This window comes from Rhincodon typus, chromosome 29 (genome assembly GCF_021869965.1).
Source record: "Rhincodon typus isolate 14 chromosome 29, sRhiTyp1.1, whole genome shotgun sequence".
Taxonomy (NCBI): domain Eukaryota; kingdom Metazoa; phylum Chordata; class Chondrichthyes; order Orectolobiformes; family Rhincodontidae; genus Rhincodon; species Rhincodon typus.
The window spans coordinates 3,492,531-3,501,348 of record NC_063360.1 but is presented as its reverse complement, the minus strand read 5'-3'; the positions used below and the strand labels follow the sequence as shown (position 1 = coordinate 3,501,348).

Genomic DNA, 8,818 nt, shown 5'->3' with positions numbered 1-8,818 from the left:
TATTACAGACCACAAATACTATACCAGCAGAGTTAATCAGTAAGCGGCATTTAGTTAGATTATACAGTGGTAGGATAGAAGATCTCCAAACCACATCAGAAATGTACAGGAGAAAATAAACTCAGGGCCCCAAGTCATGTGGCATATTGTGGTCAGGCAGCCGATGGCTAAAGGCTAATTCAGCTATTGCCATCTTCTCACATTCAGTTATATCAGTCATAGAAACCAGGGAAACTCGTGCTCATGGTAATCATTTAAACTTTTAGGATTTCCAAAGGAGGAATAGTGAATCAGATCAGTAGAGCTTGAAATGTTCTTTGGCTGGTCATACGGAAGCCTGCTGAATGGCCTCCTCCTTTGTCATGATGATTCTAACTTTACCTGCAATTCTTAGATGGTGCCTGAGGTATTAAGGGTTATTTATCCAAGGCAGATCATCAAAGTTGAATGCAAATTACCGATGATTTTTTTCAGTGAAGGAACAGACTCACGGGCACAGTGGACTTTCTCCTGTTTCATGTTCCTATTGACGTCAGTGATCAAGTCCTGACTTTAGTTTCACAAGCTATGAGAATAGACAGTATCACAGAGCAGCTTTTGACGTTCCAGTGCATTACATCAGTTTTATACTAGGGGTATCACATAAGAAGGTACTTAGAGGCACTTCACAATGCTGAAGGAGGCTGGTAATGCACCGTGAATGGCACCAAGATCAATGTCTACAGTGTGAGAATATTTCACATCAGTTTTTGCTGTGGAGAAAGAAATGGAGTCTAGAGAACTCAAAAAAAAAATTGATGTTTCGAACATTTCACATTATGTAAGAGTAAGTGCTGGAAGTCTTAGAAAATATAAAGGTGGATAAATCTCGAGGACCTTAAGTGTATCCCAGGATGTTGTGACAAGTTAGGGGGGAAATTGCAGGGTTCCGTGCAGAAATAGTTGTATCGTCTAAATATGGGTGAGGTGCTGAATGACTTGAGAGTGGCTGATGTTGTGCCTTGGTTTAAGAAGGGATGTAAGGAGAAGCCTGGGAACTATAGACCTGAGAGGCTGACTTAGGTAGTGGGTAAATTGCTGGAAGTGATTCTGAAAGAGGACTTATATACATTTGGAGAGGCAAGGAATGCTTAGGGACAGTCAGCGTGGTTTTAAGCGAGGGAAATTGTCTCACCTAACTTGAGTTTTTTGAGGCAGTAACCAAGAAGATTGACAAGGGCAGGACATAGACATTGTTTACTTAGACTTTAGTGAAGCCTTTGACAAGGTTCCACATGGTAGACTAATTAGTAAAGTTAGATCCCATGGGCTTCGGGGTGAGCTTGCCAATTGGATACAAAATTGGCTTAACGGCAGGAGACAGAATGATGGTAGGTTGTTTTTTGGAGTGGAGGTGGTCTGGGGCAGTGTTTGTAGGACAGAGACCTAGGGGTTCATGTACATAATTCTTTGAAGTTTGCATCACACATAGATAGGGTGGCTAAGGCATTTAGCATGCCTGCTTTCATTTCTCAGACCTTTGAATCTAGGAATTGGGATGTCATGTTGAAGTTGTACAGGACAGTGGTGAGGCCTCTTCTGGAGTATTGTGTCCAGTTCTGGCCTCCCTGCTCTAGGAAGGATATTATCAAGCTGGAGAGTGTTCAGAAGAGATTTACCAGAATGTTGCCGGGAATGGAAGGTTTGAGTTATAAAGAGAGGCTGGATAGGCTGGGACTTCTTTTACTGGACCATAGGAGGTTGAGAGGTGACCTTAGAGGGGTATAGATAAGGTGAATGGCTGCTGCCTTTCTCCTAGGGTTGGGGATTTTAAGATGGGGCATATTTTTAAGGTGAGAGGATAAAGATTTTGTGAGGGGCAATTTTTTTTAAAACACAATGGTTCATGTATGGAATGAACTTCAAGAGGAAGTGATGTATGTGGGTACAGTGATAATGTTTAAAAGGCATTTAGACAAGTACATGAATAAAAAGCGTTTGGAGGGATATGGGCTATGTGCAGGCAAGTGGGACTAGTTTGGGATTATAGTTGGCAGGGACTGGTTGGACCGAAGGCTCTGTTTCCGTGTTGTATGACTGTGTGGGTGTAGGAGAAGGTGGAATGATGCATGAACAAGGGAAGGAAGAAAAGAAATCTTGGAAATTCTGCAGTGCCTTTCCAAAGCTCAGGGTTTCCTAAAACCCTTCATAGATGAACTGCTTTTGAATTGTGGTTGTTGTTACAATGTTGATAAATGCAAAAGCAAATTTGAGCACAGCAAGGCAGTACAAAGACCAGATAACCCCTCATAATGATGTCCTTTTCAGGAGTAAATATTGATCAGGATAATGGGAGAAGTCTTCTGCTACTCTTCACTGCTCACTGAGGAGGAGACCCAATCTATCAGTGCACTCATCAGACAAATGTGCCAAATAGATAATCTCTCCACTTTCTCTGCATTCTCCTGAGGACCTGAATGACTCCGATGCCAGCTTTCAGCCAATTTACTCCATGTAATAACAAGAAATGACTGAAGGCAGTAGATAGGCAAAGGGCCCTGAAAACATTTCAGTAATAGTACAGGAGACTTGTGCTCCAGAACTGAGTACAACTACAACAATATGGAAAATTGCCCAGGATGACACAAAAAGCAGGGCAAATCCAACCTGACCAGTTAATGGCCTATCAGTCTATTCTTGAGCATCAGCACATCGCTGGAAAGTGGCATCAACAATGCTATCAAGCAGCACTCATTTAATGAGCTAGCTCCTGACCTCAATACAACCTTTGTTCAAGCATGGACAAAAAATAGCTGAACTCAAGACAGCAAGGCAGTATTTGACCAAGTGTGGCATCATTGCAGTCCCAGCTGAACTGGGGTCAGAACTGAGGGGAAGCTCTTTACTTTATTGGAGTCATACCAGGCACAAAAGAAATGGTTGTGGTTGTCGGAGGTCAATCACCTAAGCTCTAGAACATGTCTGTAGGACTTCCTCAGGATGGTATCTTAGTCTCAACTATCTTTCATTACTTCATCAATAATCTTCCCTGTATCATAAGGTCAGAAATGGGGATGCAGCAAGACCTGGAGGCATTCAGACTTGTGCTAATAGGTGGCAAGTGACATTCGTGTCACACAATTACCAGCCAATGACCCTATATAAAAAAAAAAAAAAAATCCTTTGATATTGCTCATTGTTATTTGTCAAGCTTGTAAAGCAGCAAACTGAAAACACTGGGAATAGAGCAATTGCTCACTGGTTGCATTTCACCCAACTCTGAACCCTGGATAGGCCAAGTCTTTTATTCAGCAATAAGTTCTTTCAAAGCCAATCACAGTATAATTTCCTTTTTTAAAAAGCTTGTTTTGCTACAACCATGGTAAACTTTAAATCAAATCTCTTTTCAGGCTAGAAATAATCACTGCAGCACTTGGTTTAGCTGAACTTGATCAGCCATCACTACAAAACCTGAAACGGGAGGATGGACATTCAGCAATAAGTAATTTCCCACCTGTCTCCTCAAAGCCTCTCCACCATCTCTGAGGCACAACTCAGGAGTACTCCCAACTTGTCTGGACGAGTGCATAATTCAACAACACCAAAGAAGTTCAAACTCCAGGAACTAGCAGCCTGCTGGATTGCCACCACATCCATCACCTTCAACATTCATTCTCTCCACCACCAATGCACAGTGACAGCCGTGTTTGCCATCCACATGATTTACTGTAACAACTCAGCAAGACTCTTTAGACGGCATCTTCCAACCCTGTGACATTTACGCCTAGAAAGATATGGGCAGCAGATACACCACCACCCACAAGTAATCCTCCAAGCTACACATCATCCTACCTTGGAACTATATCACCATCCCTTCATTGCTGGGTCAAAAACCTGGAATTCCCTTCCTAACAGCACTGAGTGTATATCTACGTTCAAGAAGGCAGCTCACTATCATCATCCCAAGGCCCATTAGGGACAAGCAATATTGTTGACCTAGCCAGCATTTCCCATATCCAATGAATGAATAACAAAAATTAATGTTGTTATATCTTTGTCCATGTGGAAGGCTAGCGAGGACTGGATTAAACATCAAAAAGGCACCACCTTGAGTACTAGTGTACTAAATCAGCCTGGATTATGTGCTGATATCTCAGGAGTCCGGGTTTGAATCACTTAGCTAAGACTTTCACTTAAGGGAACCAAGTGATTGTTTGTTTGAGGGAGGGGGTGGTCCCTGAAGAAAGTAAATTAAGGTACAAGTTTTGTATAATTTTAAACTGCATCACTGACAGCCAGGTGTTTGTTTTCCATTTCCTACTTTCACAAATACCAGACCACATGTCTAATTTGATCAGAGTTGGGACTTTCATAGATTATCTTTTTAAGGTCAGATTTCTAAACTTATCAAACAAATTTGATTTGATGTTTCAGAACCTTCATTTATTTTCACTCTTGAGGTATAGAGCGCTGTATGTAAAGCCTGTTAAACAGCAATCTGAAAAGACGGTATAGACTTACTTATAATTGGGCATAGAGTAATTGCTCACTGGTTGGACTTCGTTCAAGTCTGAACTTTGAATATGAGAAGTCTTTTATCTGGAAATATATGTTCTTTCATAGCCAATTACAGTATAATTTACTTTTTAAAAAGTCTCATTTTGTAACGTCTTTAGTAAACTGTAAAACAAAGCTCTCTTTTCAGACCAGAAGTTTAAAATGCTGAGGCTTCAGTTCAGATGAAGTGGGTATCAAAGGCCTCTCTGATCTTTGCTAAAATTAAACATATATATTTGCTCTTGCTGTGTTTACGAAAATAAATGTGGTTAGCCCTTTTAAAAAAAAAAAAAAAGCCTGTGGAGACTGAAGTGACCTCTGCCCTGAAATCATGTGGTTCAGTTGGTTGAATGAGTTACCAGAACCACCTCCTTAGAGCTTTCAAGAAACCACCTTTCTGGTTCATCAGCTCGATCTGGAGCTGAGATTTATATTGCAGATCAAATTAGCCACCAGCCCCAGCTGCACACCCCAACCTACTCAAAATAAACCCTAGAGAAATCTATTCTTAGTCTATCTTCTGCAATCAGATACTTCTGGCATATTTTCATTTTCAGTTTTCGCAGTGCATACCTTGCCTCTACCTGATGCATATCTGTTTATTGAAGGACCAGTGCTTGCAGAGGCAACTGTGAAGCTGACTGAACTGGACAGAAGTGTGCTAAATGCAAAATCATCCAGGTGAAAGTATGATAGAGAACAGAGAATGGGACAGTCTCCTAAAATTTATAATCCCTGTGCAGACCAATATTAGAAAGAACCAAATTGAATGAATGACCCCCAACAAAAAGCCAATGAACAAAACTTAATATTTATAACTTTCGCTGTAACAATCAAGCCAACATCAGCATTGAACATGACTTAACTGACATCGTGTTCAATATATATTACAAAGTTACACATTAAATAGCAGACACAGCAAAGTTATATGATGGATTTACAGGATAGTCTGTTCAACATGTATGGACGCAAAGCTCTGGACCAAGGTAGAATTCCAATTTCTTTTCAAAGAATTAGCTACTGATCCTGCTGTGAAAGCAGTTCCTAATTGACCCAAGTTAGAACATCATTGCAGGGAGAGGGAGTGGATGGAGAGGAGAGTTTGTGGCTTCTTTGACACCAAAGCTGATTTCTTTTTCCCTACTACCATCACGATAATGTGCTCCTTTTATGTTATAAAAACTGGCCGATTCTATTTTACTGAAACGTCAGCACATGGGCTTCACTCTAAAGCTTATGAAGGAAATCTAATGGTAGGTAAAAGGAGGAGCGTGTTTGACTATTTTTCTAAGAATTTATTTTCTTTTGGTTAGGTTCGTTACTTGAAGATTATTGAGAAAAGTGGCTACCAGGCTTTGCCATGGGTTCGTTATATTACTCAGAATGGAGGTAAGGAACATGCATATTTGTACCTCAGGTGCTGACTCTGTTGTGATTTACAATGTAATTTCAGATGTTAGTTTAATCCAATACTGAGTAGACTCCATTGAAGTAATAAAACAAAATACAAATTTAAAACACAAATTTCTAGCAACACAACCCATCTGTCTGTATCTGCCTGAAGACCCTCCCTGACCAGCTGTGTATTTCCAGCAGTTTCTGTTTTCATTTCTATCAGAGTTTTTCTATGATATTAAATATTTATGAGCAGAAACTGCAACTTTATAATGAAACATTCCTGATTATCTCATCTGTACCCTTGATGCGTTATAATTTTGCCGGACTGCTTGCTTGCAAGTGGTGGAAAGATTTGATAGCTGAGTCCAACATAGAAAATGAACTCTATTTCAGATTTTGTTGTAATTGCTTAAATTAAAAACGTAGTTTTAAAAATGCACCAGTTTTATATTGAGAGGTAATTTAGCTTCATTCCAGTATTGAGAGGCAAATTGTTTTAATCTTTAGCTTCAACATAGGGTGAATTGCAGTCACCATGGTTAGTTCACGGCAAAAACTTGTCCAGATTTCAACCATATATTTCACTGTGTCACATACTGCTCGCTGCTGAAATTGTAATAATTAGTACATTTCTAAGCCAGGATGATCAAAGCAGGAGATAATGTCAGGCAGCTGCAATTCATCTGTACGCAATGAATACAGAAAGTATTTCTGTACGTATGTTGCAGAATGGTGTATGGATGCTGGATTGTAACTACTAACTCAACAGCTGGTACACTACAGCCATTATATCCAATAAATGAGCCTCAAAACAGCCAATCCAAAATATGTGTTTAATCTAACTTCATCACAAAAATCTGTAGTTACTTTATACAAATTTAATCTAAATTGTGTTATGGAACCATACACTTAAATGCCTATGTTGATCTGCTTTTATACGAATCTATACAGGAACAATGCATATTCAATCATCCCGGTCTCATGGGAATCCATCAATTTATAGCGTGATACATGTATTTATTTGAATAGAAATTGCATAATAGATTGCTGGTCTGAATGACCAGAAACTGTGCTGGTGTTCACCCTACATAACCTAGTGGTCCCGTCTTGAGGTGCAGAGGAGATTCACTCGGTTGATTCCAGAGTTGAGAGGGTTGGATTATGAGGAGAGACTGAGTAGGCTGGGATTACACTCACTGGAATTCAGAAGAATGAGGGGAGATCTTGTAGAAACATATAAGATTATGAAGGGAATAGATAAGGTTTCCCTTTTGGTACTGCAGTCCAGAATGAAAAGCAATTCACCAGGTTTCTTTAAATAACTCAAATATAATCATTTTATTATAAAACAAAAGTAATTTCTAAAAAATGACTGGCAAAACTGTTCAACATCTAAGCTATAATCCCGAATTAGAACTTTACCAGTTTCATCCCAAAGAGAGAGACTTTCACTACACAAAGGGCACACGAACTATGCAGAGATGGTGTTTTTAAAAGGGCAAACAGGAAACACCCTGTTGGCCAGTGGTCTGAGAAACAGAGAAACCAAAGCTAGAATTTGATGAACACTCTCAATTTCTTTGTGATAAAATAAAATTGCTGATTGCTACAAACTGATGGAAGGTCTTCCAAACAAGCTTCAGCATGAATGGGAAGCCACTGGGTTCGAACAATTGGGAAAGTTGCCACAGTTTCACTTCTCAAACTCTTTGTAAGGGTGTCAAAATACTAGGATATGGACATTTTGAGGTTCCCAATAACTTCAACTAAGAGAGGAAGAGAGAAACTTGCAGCTTTTACTGCAAGCTTTGAAGGTCTCAGACTATCTGGCTCGATAGAAGTTTTTTGAAGCAGAAGCAAAAGCAAAAGTTTGTTCAGCAAGATCCCTATTGTCTCTTCCAGAGCCAGTTTTTTTGAGCAATTAGTCAATAAACCCTGTACTTAATCTCCCTAAAAGCTTTGCTTGTCTGTTTTTCTAAAGTCATGTCTTTCTGTAACTAGCAGCTGGAATCATACCCATGTCAACTATTGATCTCATTCCTTGGTTTAAAGTGTCCAAGCCATTCAATATCACATAGGCCTCAAATATAGCTATGTTGTCCTAACACTGTCCATATCCTTTCTTTCTCAAGCATTCTCCTTTTTCTTCCTGTTCTCTAGTTCCGTCTTTGTTTTCTCTCCATTCCTTTTCCCGTGCTTGATTTCTGTCCTGCTCTCTGTTACATGAAAAATAGGAGCAGGAATAATAGGTCATTGCACCCTTAGCCTGTTCTGTTTCCTCTTTTTCATGGTTTCTGTCCACCTTTTTCTGACTCTTGCTAACTCTTTCTGTTGATTTCAATATCTCGATCTTCAAAATTCAACTTGGTTTACATTTTAAAGTTCAGTTCTATATTCACAGTGCCATTCTGAGGTTCCTCTATCCCTAAACAGAAGGGGCATCAAACAGTTTTAACATCAGATCTTGCCAGTGAAAACTTGAATTCTTTAGGTCATTTATAAACAAGTGGTTGTTGCTTGAGATTTCTGTCTCCGTTGGTGGCAGGCTTAAATACTGTATTTATTACTGAGCACAGTGATTTCAGTTTAACAACATAAAACATAGAATGATAAAGTGTAGTTTAAAACCCACCAATCCTGTCTGTCCCACAGCCCTGTTGAGAGAGTGCAGAGTATAACAGGGTACCTTGTCCTGCATAATGTACTATGGCTTAAATGTTTTCTCCCGTAGTCTGCTGAGGTTAAGTGTTATTTACTAATGTAATAGTCCATCTGAAGTTTCTATGTGCTACTGCGACACCTGTTCATTTCCACTCCAGTTTTTTAACGGGTGCGAATTAGCCCCTAGCAGGAATCCAGGAAGTGAGGAGGGGCTGTCGTTGAA

The 8,818-nt window shown here is 39.7% G+C and overlaps 1 long non-coding RNA gene across 1 annotated transcript in view; it reads left to right on the top strand.

Moving 5' to 3' along the window:
• The first annotated feature begins 5,573 nt into the window (after nt 1–5,573).
• Nucleotides 5,574–8,818, top strand: part of LOC125486479 — a 29,131-nt gene continuing 25,886 nt past the window's right edge. The window contains exon 1 of the long non-coding RNA XR_007265138.1: nt 5,574–5,925. This is a non-coding gene — a long non-coding RNA (uncharacterized LOC125486479). The remainder of the gene's footprint in view (nt 5,926–8,818) is intronic.